We start from the raw sequence: 15,151 nt of genomic DNA, 5'->3' as shown, positions 1-15,151 counted from the left end.
CTTTGGTTCAGTGCTAGCCCAGCCATCCTCCTCCTCTTCACCTATGTTGTTTTGGGACTGGAGCCCATCCGCAGTGCTGCAGGCCCTGGTCCCGGGCTTTCACCCGAGAATCAGCTCCACCTGGGGAGTAAAGCAACTCCCCGAGAAGCAGGTGGGGTTGGCAGCTGGCTGGTCCCTGAGCCAGGCAGCAGTGAGAGGCTGATGGAACTACCTGAGAGATGCTATAAAAGTCAAGGGAGGACCCTCTACCCTCCTTCAGCTCCAGCACCAACAGGAGCTAGGGGAAGATGGAATGAGGAGGGTTGCAGCCAGCATCACCAGGGTGGGCAGTACATGGCTTATTTCCAGTGTCTTTTTGTGGGCTTTGCCTCTCTGGAAGGCGATCCCTTGTTCAGACACGGTTTTGTTTGTAAGCTCCCTCCACCAGCCTGGAGCATGCAGAAGGGGCACGCCAGGGCATGGGGTGCCCAGTGATGTCTTGAGGATGCAGGTATGTGAAGTGGGGGTGCACCAAAGGGACCAGCCGGCTGTGCTGGAGGCAGAAAGTGTGGGGGGTGATGTACCTGGACCCCATTCCCGTTTGGTGATTACTCCCAGTACCAGCAATGGTGGCACAACCTGGTTACCAGATGATGCCCCAGAGCTGGGCTGGATGCTCCAGGGAGCATGGTGCCTAAATCCCATTGTGCTGGTGCCTTGGCTGGATCCCCAAACCACTTGAAAGGAGTTGGTGCTCGTGGCTGCCTTAGTCAGAGCAGGAGGCAAGTGGGAGCCTGAGGCTGGGGCAGAGCCTGTGAGTCACAGCTGTCAGAGCCACTGGGGCAGCAGTTGGGGGCCAAGATGATTTTTGACAAAAAAGAGCAAAAAAACTGCATTTGGCACTGAGACTAAACCTGAGCGGGGCCAGCCCAAGAGGCTGCTTAGGAGCTGGGATGATTGGCTTTCCCCCTGAGGGCTGGTGGCCGAGGGAGGTCTTGGTGCCTGGACAGTCCTGGGCTGCCTTGGTGTGGCAAAGGGCTTCCATGGGGCCTGCTGCATCCATGGGGCTGGCCCTTAACCAGGCAGAGTAAGCCAATGTCCTGTAGAGAAATGGGATGTAGGGGCAGATTTTCTAGCAGTAGTGGCTATTTTCTTCCCTTTGTACGAGACTCTTGGCTGTGCCATGTAAAGCCCAGGTGATTCCCAGAGACATGAAATGCACCGAATAACCCAGCACAGAGCAAAGGTCCCTGAACACAGGCACTGGCCCTGCTGATGCTGTGGAGGTGGTCCAGGGCCAAGCAGTGAGCAAAGGTCTTCTGTGGGTTGTGAATGGGATGAAGGCAGAAGCCAGGCCCTGGAAATGGCATTTGCTCTGGCAGAGCTGGTGGCCATCAACATTGGGGTCACAGGATGGCTTTTAAGGATGTGTTGGGAAGCCAGTGGTGGAGGACCGGTCTCAAAGCATCCCTGATTATATCAAGAGGGTTTCAGGGGGATTCCTAGGCTAGGCTGGAGAGCAGCACCCTCAGACTTGTCCCCTGTGTGGCACCCACTGCTGGGTGTGTTGGGGAGCTTGGATCCGTGGCCCGGTGTTCTTCATCACCGCTCTGCCAGCCACCCCACAGCCCCCAGCCAGGAGAAGTGTTGTGCTGTCTGCAACCCCCAGAGCACGGGAGGGATCTGCTTGTGCTTTGGCCTTCAGCATCTGAGATTTATGCTCTGGACAGGGGCTCTGTCACTGAGAGCAGAGCTCATCCACGGTGCCTCGATGCGTCGCAGCCACGCTGGGTCTGGCCTCAAGCTGATGGGTCCCTGCTCCAGCACTGTTTGACACTTCGGTGCTGTGTTCCCCTAAATCCTCCCAAGAGTGGGGAGGTGGGGTGTGGGATGTGCTGGGGCAGCTGCTGCCAATTAGTCTCCTCTGCAAAATTGCTCCTGAGCCCACTCCCTCCCCCCTCCCCAAAAGGCAAGCTGCAAACCCCTCTGAGTTTATGATCTGTGAGTTCATGCAGCCTCCATTAATTTTATGAGTAGATTTTCCTATATCTACTCTCATATATCAGCCCTGAGAGCAGGAGGTGGTGGTGGCAGGGAGGTGTGATGTAACCTGCTCTGACACACATCATTGATGGGAGGGTGTGTGAGCACCCAGCCTCTGCCAGCCTTCCCACCTTTTCCCACAGCTCCAGGGAAGCTTTGGGCCTCTCCTTGCAGAAAGGAACACTCCTGAAGTCCCCGTGGAGGCAGAGCAGCTTTTCCCTGAAGAGCACAGAGAAGGGGCTCTTGTGTGAGGGTGGGGGACTACAGAAAACTCCACCCCGATCCAATCAGGCTAAGGAATGGGAAAAAAATAAATCACTCAGGAAAGCAACACAGTTGGGAAGCCAAAAGGCTCCAAGTCCCTGAGCACGGATTGCTGACCTAAGCCCCCTTTGAGCAGGGCCAGCTTTTGCTCAGCTCGAGGGGTGTGACTTGTTCATGCAGTGTCTGTGCGTCTTTAGAAAGACTGAGGTATGGTGGGAAGCTGGGATGATGTCCTGAGTCTGGAGTGGCTGCAGGAGGTGCTGAACTGGGGACTTGCCATGGAAGCCAAATGGGTGATACAGACTGGTTCCCTTTCCTTAGAAAACCTTGAGCCCCTTCGCCAGTGAGTAACAAGAAGGGGCTGGGAAAACTCCCCTTTTTCTGCAGTGATTTGCCCAGGGCAGGGGGTGTTAACCATCCCACAGCTCCTGGAGGCAATGGGCTGCCTGGGCAGAAGGAAAAAGGGATGTAAACCAACAGAGCTCCCTATAAAGTTGTGGGGTAATTGGCAGCATTGTGCTTGTGATGAAATCCAAGAAGGAGCTAAGCCTTCGAACAGGGGAGAGCTTTGGGAGGAAGGGTGCAAAGGAGCTTGATGGAAACTCTGGTTGTATTTCAGGCTTGGATTCTCTTTTTCTTTCCCCTGGGGACCAGCTGCTTGCATGGGTCCAGCCCAGGTGGGATTTGTTCCCCATCCTGGAGAGCTGCAGGTGTGGGGACAGCTGATGTGTGTCCTATGCCCTGAGAACTGCCAAAAAGTCCTTGTCTGAAGCTTTGCTTTCTCAAATCACTCCATGTCTGAGCAGGTTAATCCATCAGTAAATGCTGTTTAATGTCTTTGGGCAGTAATTTGTGTTGAGTTTTTCCAAGAGGAACCCATGGGGCTGCCAGGAGCCCGGGGTGGACTGGGGCAGGTTACGGGGTTGAAGCCCCACAGCTGGGAGAAGGTGCTTGGTTTTGCTCCATGGTCTTTGCCCAGGTCAGATCTAAGGTGGTGCAGAGCCCTCCCCATGCTGCTGGAATCTTTCTTTTTGAACAAAATCTGACCATTTTTGTTAATCTTGCCTGTGCTTTGTGTCTGCTTCCCAGTTGGCAGCACTTGCGAAGTTTTTTTTGGTTTTTTTTGCAACTTTATGTTGAAAGACCTTGTGATTTTATTTTTTTTCCCCAGGATCAATTTTGTGGTGGAAAAATCCCATTTTTCAGCTACCTCTCTGCATGGCCTCTGACAGAGCACCCTCTCCCAAACCAACAGCAACCAGACCACAAAAATTGTTCTCAAAGAAGCAATTAAAAGGAAAGAAAAGGGCACCAACCAAGATCTCTTTTTCCTTCTATATTCTGAGAAAGCATGTGAATTACCCTGCTCCCAATTCTTCCCAGAACATGGTAGTAATGTTACAAATTTAGCCATAAATCTGCGGTTGAATTATAGTTATCATTGTAAAACAATAATAACTATGCAGATCCTTATTATGGTGCATTAAGTTACAATGATAGTAAATCTGTCACAATAACCATGGCAACTCTCTCAGGCACGCAGCGGGGCTCCGTGATGTTATTGATAAAATCTGCTGAACTCTGCTGTCTTACCCTCCGCAGAGCCGCGGGGCCGGTTTATTGGGGATGGTGATTAAGTGATGCAAACCATCTCCCTCTCCCCTGGCACTCATTTGTTCTCCTCGTTTGCGTGGAGAGGCATTAAATGCTCCATCACGGGGGAACGGCGATAACGGGTTTGTGGGATGGGTCCAGGCTGAAAGGAACGGGACACGGGGAAAGGGTGGGTCTGGCCTGCTGAGGGCTTTTTTGGGGTGCCTGGCTGGTCTGCACGGGATTTCTGGGATCTCGGTGGCTTTGCGTGGGCTCCGGGCCAGCTGCTCGCCCAGAGGTGGCTCTGTTGGCTGGTTGTACCTGGTTGCCTGTACCTGGAAGCACAAAGCGGCAAGCAGGGGGTGGCCCCAAAGCAGCGCTTGGTGTGGAAGATGCTTCCCTGGCACTGGAGGTGGTTAATGGCCCTGGGCTGCCAGAGCTGGGAGGGTGCTGCAGGCAGGTCAGTGGATGGGCTGACTCAGGCTGTGGTCGGGCTGGAGCACCCAGCGCAGCGACTCTCATCGTGTGGCTGCTGCTCTGACATGTTTTATGGCCTTGTGTCATCTTACTCCCGGTCCTGTCCAGCCCCGCTGCTGCCAGAATAACCCACAAGAAAGGCTGTTCTCGTGAATTTCCCTGACTTGTTTTGGGGCAAGGGAAGATCACACTTCTCTGGCTGCCTCTGGGAGCCAAACCACAGCAGCTCCTTCCTAGTTTCCATCGACCTCATGCATGTGCAATCTTACACAGATGCACGGGGTGATGCCAGGCAGGGGCACCAGTTTGCCCAGGCAGGGATGTGTGTGGAGGCATCAAGAGCTGCTGGTCCCGTCTCTCCAGGCTGTGACAGCTTGGAGGACCCACCTGCAGTCTCTCTCTCCCTGTTCCATGACAAAGTGAGGCCATTTCATCCTAGAGCAGACTTTGGGTTTGTTAACCCCGTTCCCTCTGTGGAGTGCTGCTCTGGGGTGGTGGGAGACTGCCTTGATGGAGGGCAGGGGGCTCCCGAGCCCAGCTCAGCTCTACCAGCCAGCAGAGAAAGCCACATGGCTGTGCTGGGCTCTGCTGGAGCTGGTGACAGGCTCAGGGACACACTGGCACATGCTGGCTGCTGTGCCCCTGGGTGACAGGGGCTGAGAGCCCCTGGGTGAGGGCACACTGGGGAAAAGCCCCTCTGCTTACTGGGCTGGTTCTTGCTCCTTCATCCTCTCCTCTTCCCTGCCAGGGCTGCCAAAATTGGGCATGTTTCTCCTTTTGTCATTTTTCCATTGCAAGGTTTCATGCTGGTTTAGGAAAAAAGGCTAATAATTTATCACTCTAATAGGATTTTTCTGGCTGAAGAAAAATCCCATTAAAGTCTTGCTAAGTATAGGAACCCAAGTTTCATTGTGAGTGTTTATATTTTCTAATTGCTTGCAGATGATGCCAGTGTGTAGCTGGATATTGGACTGTGAGTGCTGGCTGGTTTTTGTGCCATTGCTTTGCTGGCTGCTTTGTGCAAGTCTGCCATGTTTGGAGGGTCAGAGTTTCTTTGGGAAGGAGTGAAGATGCTGAGAGGTGCCTCACCTGTGCAGTGATCCTGCAGGATGCCTTTGGTGTTTGCCCTTCTCCAAGTACCCTCTTTGCCCCAGGATGGGACAGCCCAGGATCTGCAGCTCTCGGGGTGCAGCTGGTATAGGGCAGTGAAGTGAGGCAACCACAGGAAGGCAGCTGGTCCTTCTGAGGGATGCTTGTTCTTCAAAATACAGCATTTAAAAAAAAAAAAGAAATCCTTGAGGAAAATATTTGCAAACGGTACTGCTGTGGCATTTCCAGCACCCTGGTGATTTTATTTAAATACTAAATTGGGTGAAATGCACAAGACAGCCTTCTCCATCCTTATCTTGGGAAATTCCCCAGCTCCATGGGAAATCCATCTGGATCTCTCTCGGTATCAGCTTTTAGAGTGAAGGGAATATCTGGGATGTTCTCATCCCAGCATCATGTCTGCCTTTGCTCATGCAGGTGAGAGGATTTGAGAGGCTGCTATAAGGTCAAGCAGAGGGAAGGGCTGGCACAGGATGCTCCAGCTGGATGGAGACAGAGTCCCGTTACCCCTGACCTGCAGCCAGTGCCCATCTTCCCTTCTGAGCCTCACTGTGTTCTGCTCCTAAAGATCCTCTGCAAATCTTCCTTGTGACTGCTGGGATCTTTTCAATTCTGTGTAAGGATCTGTGGACAGATTTTTTGTTGTTGTTGCTGATTAGAAACTTATCAGTATAATTACGTCAGCATATGTTTTATAAGTTGCATCTTAACACTGTTAAACATCAATCTGGTATTTACTGTGAGTTATATTAACTGTTGGTGATGACTATTACACAAATGCTGACAAAATTATTGAACGAGAGCCATTTGAAATTGCAGGCTCCCTCTATGTGCCACTGTGCAATGCTTTTCTCTGTCACTGATCTGAGAAAAGGGACTTCAAGTATCCAGACCCCTTGATGTATTTATGTGGCTAAAGGCATGATGGGTTTCATATGTTACAAAACCTGAGCTTTCATTTAAAAATAGTAACTGGGCCCTCCAGGTTGCCAGCCCTGCTCAGTGTCTTCATTCCCTCTTACCCTGACAAACAAGGAACTCCCAATGGCCAACACACCTTTCACAGACTCTAAACTCAACCTTTATTGTGTGCTTTGGGGGTTTTTTTGGTCTGCCCAAGTCTGCAGACGCTCTCAAGGGCTTGCAGTTCTCAAGGCAGCTTTGTAATGCGAGGGCACAGAGATATGCCATGGACAGAGGGGACATTGACACCGAGCGTGGTGGCCTCATTCTGCCGTCACCGTGGGACTGTTTTAAGGTTGGGGTCATCCTTGCTGTGAAATGTATGGAAGTGGGATTGATGTGTCACCTTCTCTGTGCTGGTACTCTGGGAGCAGCTTCAGTGGGATCCTGCTTTGCATTGGATCTGACAGGGAGGGAGGATAGGGAAGCTGGAAAGGTTTGGTGTCAGGAGAGCAGACATTTGGGAGCTTGTTAAATTGGGGAAGCGGGGGGAAGAATATTGGTTTTAGAAAAAGGAGCCCTAAATGACTCAGGATGCAATAAAAGTTTCATTTCCAGCTGAGTAGATTGGGTTACGCTTTGTGCTGTGGAGTTTGGGGGAAAATAACGCTGTGCTTCTCATTTGGGGGTGTGTGCAGAGATGGGGCATGACCTTCTCCAGGGCCCGGGAGGCCTTGGAGGGAGATGAGATCTGGGGGTTGGAGCTGGTCTCAGGATCCCTCCTGCCCTGTTTGCAGGCAGGATGGCACAGTGCAGTCTCTGGTGGCTGCTTATCAAGGAATGTGCCTTTGATGATATAGGACACCTGGGAGCACTAAACAGTGACTTATAATGGGCCAGATAAAAATAAAGGCTCATTTTTTTTCTGGCTGCAGCTCACAAGTGGAAGTTCTCATCTCTCCAGCTCTCTGAAGGGGCTGGGAATCCTTTGCTGTCTTAGCAGTGTGAAACCTTGGGCCACAGGATGGGAAATGAGGAGGGGACTCAGGTCTTGTATGCTGCTGCTCTGAAGCCTGAACCTCTGTTTTGAGAAACTTTCTCCCTTAGTGACTCTCTGAGGGGGGAAGATGGATCTTGAGGAAGTCTCCTGCATGCTGTGCTGAAGCTGCTCACCAGGGAGCTGTGATGGGGCAGCCATGGCCGTGGCAGCTGTGTGGGGCTGCTCTGCTGGGAAGCTTGGGAAAGCTGCTTTTTCCCTGTTTTTTCTGCCTGTGGGATAGAGCTGGTGACTGGGACAAGCCCCATCCAACAGAGCACCTTGTCCACAAGTGATGTGGAGGGTAAGGCTTTGCTGCTCTCATACACACCTCCCCTGTGGGTCTGGCTTCTTCAGGTGGCCAGAACAACTGTCTTTGAGTGTTCTTGGTCACCCAGAGGGGAAAGGGCTGCACGGAGAGGCAGCTCAGGGCAGGGATGGGATAATGGGGCAGCCTGTGGTGCTTCACATGGCTTGGGAAACCCTCTCAGACCAAACAAGCCCCAAAGGGGAGAGGTCCAGCACAGCAGTGTACTTAAAATGTCCTTATTGCAGCACAGAGAAGAAGCATCCAGCTCTTGCCACCCTTCAGGTGTGCCCAAGATGCAGTAAAACCACGGCTTGTTTTGTGCCTGCTGGTGCTGTAAAGTCAGAGCTCACCATGTTTGTTGTGCTTCTGCTCTGCCTTCCCAGCAGAGTGAGTCCTGCAGACAGCTCTCTGCCTGTTTTTCCTTTTTCCACCCAGTAATTTGTTTCCAGATTGGACTCACCTTGCAGTAAGAGCAGAGGCTGTCCAGATTTGTGAGGAACAGGGGGTGAGCAGGGTGATGCTGGGGATGTCCCCAGTGAGGACAGGCTGGTGTGGCAACTCAGCATCCAATGCCCAGGAGCCTGTGCCGCCTTCTGGTTGTGGTTTCAATCCCTGGGTGCTGCTGGGGCTGGGGAGGGATCCTGGGCTGCTCTGCAAGTCTTGGGCATCCCTGTGAGCACAGGCAGGTGCTGGGTGCTCTCAAGGCAGAAACAAAAGCTAGTGGATCAAGGGGACTTCACTGCCTTTAAGGAAAAGCTGCTTCCCTGCATGCACCTTCCTCTCTGGAGAAGCATTGAGGTGCAGAACTGCAGGGGAGCAGGACCTGTTAGGCATTGCCTGCCAGCCCCCAGGGCTTGCTGATTTAATATTTTTTTTACATCTAATAGGGGCAAAGAAAGGCAAGTAGTCCACGAGGAGAGTCCCACAGCACAAGCTATTGGAATAACAGATGGAAATATTATATTTTTTGAAACATTCTTGCTGCAGAGCTGCCTCTTTGAAGTGTGTTTTGAGCAGAGCACACCGTGCCAAGAACAGGGGGAGAAATTATTTGTGTCAGCAGAGCTGGGAGCTCGGGTGTCTCAGATGCTGCAGAGCCCCAGCTCGCTGGACCACTCAGCCTTGCCAGGCAGGGGATGAGGGTCTGGCAGGACCTGTCCACTGCAGACAAGTCCAGCAGCTGTGCTCAGGTGAGATGCTGAATGTGGGCTTTTCCAGAGCTGTTGCTGCCCGAGAGTGGTGCTAATGTCCTGTGCTCACTCACAGAACTGCCTGACTACATTTGCACTCAGGTTTTTTTCTTCCAGATGATTAATGATTTTGGGGAAGGGAGGAGGATTAAACGTTTGTGGGATTTTTCTCAAAACAACGGAAGAGTACAGTTTTTCCTTCCACCTGATTCCCTTGTTCTGAGAATGAAAAATTCCGTATTCGGTCAATTTAGGGAGAGTTGAAGAGGGAGTGTGGCACCCCCAGGGCTCTGCCTGGGGATGTGGCATTAAACAGGAGGCTGTGAGGAAGAGGCAAAGGAAATGTTGATGGAGGCAGGTTGCAGAGTTAGGAGGGAGATGTGTAGGCTGGAAGAAGCTCCCTTCAAAGCATGCAGGAAGGAATAGAACAAGGTCAGGCAGAGTGACAAAGCTCCCAGCTCTGTTTAAGAGGCCTCTTTGGGTGAGTAAACACCGCTGTGATCTGCAGAAGTTTTTCTTGAGCCCTGACTGTGCAGGAAAGTGGCTTTTGGTACTGCGCTGGTGGGTTTTCTCCTGAGATGCTGGTGGAGGGCTGCAGCACACCTGGGTGGTCCTGACCTCAAAGCAGTTGTCTGGGCAAGATGTCCTGTGAAGGCAGCGTCCTCCTGCTTGCAGGTGAGTGCCTGGTGCCTGCTGTCCTGGCCACAGAAGAGTGGCTGTGTCCCCTTGCAGCAAGTCAGGAGGGAAATGTGTGGGAGAGGGACAGTGCCTTTTCTAGGTGGTGCTGAGTGGGGAGGATGGTTGTGCTGGGTGCAGAGAAGCCAAATCACTCTGACTTGTCCCCAGCTCACTCAGCCTGGCCAAGCAGGACATTGAAACTCCCCAGTAATGTTTTTGTGCCCCTGAGCAGACAGAAGTGACTGTCCTTAGAGCTGCCATGTACTATGGGGAAGTAGAAATGTGTGGACCCTTAAGGATGCTGTGCCTCCAAGAGATTAGCAGGAGAGGCTGCCGTTGTGCTGGGGAGTTTCCTGAGCTGGTGTGGCTGAACAACAGCAGGGTGAGCATATGTGGGTCTTCTCCGTTGTGCAGCTTCAACATGTTTTGTCTTCACAGCAGGGAGCAGCACAAGCTGCTGGGGGCCGTGCTGTGACAGCAGGCTGCGCCGCCATCCCGTACCTGTTTGATCTCGTGGTGCAAAGACGTGTGTGTTATGAGCTGGTGATAAAGTTCCTGTGATAAAGCAGCGAAGATGTGACAGCTCCAGCCAGGCCCCAGCCCGTGCTCTGGGATACAGATGTTGGCACTGCTGGTGGATGGTCCTGGAGAAACTCCACCAAGAAGAGTATTCAGGACTTGCAGAGGTATTTGGAAATTTGTTTCCTTTCTGAAGGGAAGTGAAATTCGTGGTGCTGTAAGGTGCTGTATGGCTCTGCCTGGGGGGAATTGGGGTATGAGAGCTGCCTGCTGAGTTGTGCCAGCCCCACATCCTGTGTCCCCCTTTTCCTTCCCGAAGGTGGACAGAGGAGCCTGAGGAGCTTGAGCAGTTTTCCATTCCTGGTCTGGGCTATGGTGCTTGTTAGCAAAGGTTCTGCTACTTCAGCAAGGAGATTTGATTTGGATGAAGCTGCAGGGTGTGTGTTTGCTCAGAGCTCTCCCTCTCCGACTAACATTCTCCTTGAGGAATGGGGAAACTGAGGCACAGGGACACCAATGTCCCTGCAGTGCCAGTGGATGTGGAGTAACATCACCTGTGTCCTGCTCTTGGTCCAGTGCAGAGGAGTAGCTGTACACAGCTCCGCTCCAAAGGAGCCCTGCTCTTCCCATGTGCTCCAGGGAGCTCTCAGGCAGCCGGAGCCGGCTTTGCTTCCACCGGCCTGATGGCAGTTCCGCTCCTAATAAGTTAATCTGATGGGTTTTGTCATGAGCAAAACAAGAAATCACGTTTTTAATAATAAAAAAAGGGTCCTGCATCTTGTTAACATCTGGAGTTCAATCATTTCTGTGCTCAAAACTGTGGAATGCTTCAGCACAATATAAATCTTGCCACTTGCTGTACATGGGCTCCAGATGGGGAGGGAGAGTTCATGTTCTCTTGTAACCCAGATGGGTGCTGGCGGCTCTGCCTGGAGCCTCCATGGCATGTGGATGCCCTGATCCCACGCTGGGTGAGAGGGCTGAATGCCCCAAATGGGTTTGGCATGGCAGGGCTGTATCTGGAGAGGGGGAATGTCTCCCCACTGCCTAAACGCTTGTGCCAAAGGCTTCTCAGCACCACGGAGTGATGACGCCACAGCCAAAGCAAGGGCCAGGCTGGGCATCTCCACTGGGTGATGCAAAAACCACTCCTGGGAGCCAGTGGCAGGGCTGGAGCTGTGTCCCCTGACTGCAGCCAGTGCCATCAGACAGGACCACATTGGGGTGATGGCACCTTGAGCCCCTCTGGGCTCGTGTCCTCTGTGTCCTCCTTGTTTTGCATCCAGATCACTGATAAATACACGATATCCTGGAGCAGAGCTGTGGGATGCCTGGCTGTTAACACACAGAACCACGAGGCTGGAAGAGACCTTCAAGATCAAGCCCAACCCATCAACTAAACCATGGCACCGAGTGCCACATCCAGTTTTTCATTAAACACATCCAGGGATGGTGACTCCACCACCTCCCTGGGCAGACCATTCTAGTACTTTATCACCCTTTCTGTAAAAAACTTTTTCTTATATCCAACCTAAATTTCGCTTGATGCAGCTTGAGACCGTGTCCTCTCGTTCTGTCAGTTGCTGCCTGGAGAAAGAGACCAACCCCCACTGGCTACAGCCACCTTTTAGAAAGTTCTGGAGAGTGATAAGGTCACCTCTGAGTCTCCTTTTTCCCAGGCTAAACAACCCCAGCCCCCTCAGTCGTTCTTCACAGGACTTGTGTTCTAAGCCCCTCACCTAACATCAGGCTGGAAACAAAGCATTTATCCTGGCTCTGCTCCTTTGCCAGGCTCTAACCAGTTCCTTCCCTTTTGCACAATGGCTAATTTCCTTAATAATCCCTGGAGGTTGTGTTTTCTGAAAATCTGAGTGTACCCATCACACCAGGAACATTTTTAATGACAGTGAGAGAATTTATTCTCTCTGGAAGTTTAATTTTTACTAAAAAGACACTTAAATTGCCTTTTTTGTTTAAACCCAAGATTTTTGTAGCTTGAGACCAAAACTATCTTTTTTTTCTAGTTTCTTTGACATTTCAGACAAGTCAGGCAAATTTCCACAAAAATATTTTCTGTGTGCTTTTTTTTTTTTTTTTTTTTTTTTTAAATAAATCTGCTTTTGACTGAAAAATGACCTGCTATGAACTGTTTGGATGGAAATTTTTCAAGCCGCCCTAGTCAAGGTATTGATGTGAGAAAGGCAGTAGTCGAGCTGCAGGCAGGAGTCGGAAATATGTGCTCAGAGAGTTGGGGAAGGTCTGTGCTGCTTGTGGGTCTGTTTGGGGTTGTAGGTGAGGCACAGCAGTTTGGCTGTTCCACATTTTTAGTGGTTTTGGGGATGTCTAGAGTGGAGACCCCCACAACCGGGCTGGAGGCTAGGTTTTCTGGGATAACATGAAGGTTTACCAGCACAGATACACAACCTGTGTGTCTGAATCTCTTCATGAAAGCCACTAGAAATGTTTTTGTTGTTTTTTTCTTAAGGCACGTGTGCAATTCAATACCCTGCCCACAAAAGTAAGCTCTTAATTTCCATGAAAAACAGTTTGCCTAAATACTTTCCGAGGCTCTGGGTTTGCCAGCTGGTATTTAGGTCTTATCAGTCCCTTTAGGCATTTAGATATCCTTAAACTGCCTGGCTCTCAGGGGCTTCAACAGAGAGTAGGGATGCGCCTGCTGGCTTTCCTAAATAGAGATGCTTTCCTGGACCAGGGCTGGATCAGCGTTCTCAGTGTGGCTCTGATGGATGACCTACTGCTCTGACAATCCCCTTCCCCCAGTTTCCATCTTGGCCTTATTTATGGGGAAATCGAGTCCAGGCATATGAAAAGCATTTTTCTTTTTTATCAGTTTGGCTGGAAAACTCAATCTGCTCCAGTGCAAAGTCAGTGCTGCTTGTAGGCAGCTCTTGGTCAAGAGGAGAGCACTGAAGGCAGGGTGCTGGAGCCCTGGGCACTGAGAATTTTAGGGTGGGTTGCTGCAGGGAATCACAGAATTGCCTCTGTTGGAAGCTCCCATGAAGATCATCAAGTCCAACTCTCTGCTTCTTGCAGGACATCCCAAACCTACTGTGCTCCATCCTGTGTTTGTCAGGTGACCTGGAGAGAGTTTTGGGGTCGGCATGAGCTGAGATCACCCGTGGGTTTTCAAGCAATGCGTTTCCCTGTGTCAGGCTAAGTCTGCAGAGGAAGATTTTGGGATCTGCTTTGAAATGTGGAACTGTTTTTATGGAGGAGGGGTGATTATTAGGATGGATTGATGCTGGGGTGATGGGAAGGAGAGTAGGTGCCTGTCCCTGCCTCAGGTGGAAGGAAGGAGGATCTGGAGGTGCATGAGGAGGCAGGTGTTGGTTGCCAACACAGCTGGACTGATGTTAGCCTTTGAAACTCCTTTTTCCACCCAAGAAGGCATGACTTGCCACAAAATGAATGCTTCTACATAAAATGTCAGGCTCCTTTTCAAAAGAAAGCTCCAGTTTTAACTGAAAAACACAAAAGAACCAAACCGAAATTAAAAGATTTGGATTGTTAAACATTGGATTCCCAGAAATTTAAAAAAAAAAAAAAAAAAAAGGTAGAAAATTAAGCTGTATTGTTTCAGTTTTGGTTCCCAGATTTGTTTCTTTTTTCCCTTGGGAAACAATTTACCCTTGATTTGACAGAGAAAGAAAGAGGCAAAATAAATCCGTGGCAATCTCTGCCAAGCTGATTGAGGGGGGTAAATATTCCTTCCTGACCTTAAAGTCGGGAACCAGTAGCCCCGAAGACTAGCAGGATGCTCACCCAGCCCCTGGGGTGGTTTTCCAGCACCCCACGACTCCCACCAAACTCCTTTAACTATCTTAGCTGGGAGAGAATGGAGAGAAGATGGATTGGAAATCATCTCCCTTGGATCAAAGCCACCTGAGGCTTAAGAAGCAGGCGTGAAAGTTTTATCTCTGGCTGCCCCAGGGTTGGTTTGTTGTTGCTGACCAGGCTGTGGCTCTTCCATGCTCTGATAACTCATGAGGAGGAAGGGTCCTGGCTCCTTCCTCAGCTCTTGTAACGAGAGGCAAAAGGCGACTCCCTCAGTTTGCTTTTCCCCCTGTCTATGGTTGAGTATCTGTAGATGTTGTTTGCTAAACAAGAGCGCCGGTGGCAGAGGAATTAGAAGAAATCCCTTCTTAATTGGAAACAGTGAGTCTGTGTATTTTTTCAGTTGTCTATTTTGGGCCTTGTAAAATTAAAGTTATTAACTGTAATGCAGCGGTTTCCAGATTCCCACAGCCCTTTACAATAGCGGGGAAATTCATCCCAGGTCACTGGGAGCCTTTAATGAATACATTAAGGCTTATTATTAAAATAAAGTACTTGCAGCTTTATGGGAGACATCTGGCAAGGCTGCTTGTCTCTCTGAAGGCTCCCTGAGTGTCCTCTCCCGGCGTGCACCACGTCAGGCCCGGCTTTCAGGAGCTGTTCCCTGCACAAGGATTCCCACAAGAGGCTCTGGGAGACACAGAGAGTCTTTGCTGGATGTGATGGAGAGCAGTTGTGCCAGACCTGCCCCTGTGGTGGCTCCACGGATGTTTCTGGAGCCGAGCTGGCGCTGCGGGTACCGGTGTGAGCCCTGCCGGGATGCTCCTGCTCAGCGGAGAGGACGCACGGGGCTAAAGCTGCCTCATTCACCAGTGGGATGTGCAGGCAGAGCTGAGCTGGACTAACCCCGGGCAGGGGGAGGAGAGTCTGGGCAGAGGCAGCTGGCCTGGGTACAGGCAGGCCAGCTTGGAGCCAGCTGCTGGCCAGCTGTGCTCGCCCAAAGCGGGGCGCTAAAACTGATAAGCAGCTTCGCGTCGTGTGGCTGCACCCATGCTACACTGCACAGCCACATCACACAACAACTCCTCGGTGTTGCATGAAAAGCTGGGAGCCAAATCCTTGGGGTTTAGGGCCAGAAAGTTGCCCTGGGCTGGCATTGCTGGGAGCAGGTACCTCGCAGCCAGGGCGCTCGCGTGCCAAGGAGAGCAAAGCGCGGCTGCGAAGGGTCTGGAACGGCTGTGATCTTATCGCTGC

At 51.3% G+C, this 15,151-nt stretch overlaps 1 long non-coding RNA gene across 1 annotated transcript; it reads left to right on the top strand.

Annotated features, from left to right (window-relative positions):
* The first annotated feature begins 271 nt into the window (after positions 1-271).
* On the top strand, positions 272-10,813 carry LOC120756714 (uncharacterized). The gene is made up of 3 exons (XR_005702217.2): positions 272-490; positions 10,022-10,269; positions 10,422-10,813. It is a non-coding gene; the product is annotated as an uncharacterized LOC120756714 (long non-coding RNA).
* Positions 10,814-15,151: the final 4,338 nt, after the last annotated feature.

This window comes from Hirundo rustica, chromosome 9 (assembly GCF_015227805.2).
Source record: "Hirundo rustica isolate bHirRus1 chromosome 9, bHirRus1.pri.v3, whole genome shotgun sequence".
NCBI classification, from domain to species: domain Eukaryota; kingdom Metazoa; phylum Chordata; class Aves; order Passeriformes; family Hirundinidae; genus Hirundo; species Hirundo rustica.
Note: the sequence above shows the minus strand (reverse complement) of the source record. Positions and strands in the feature narration are given on the sequence as shown.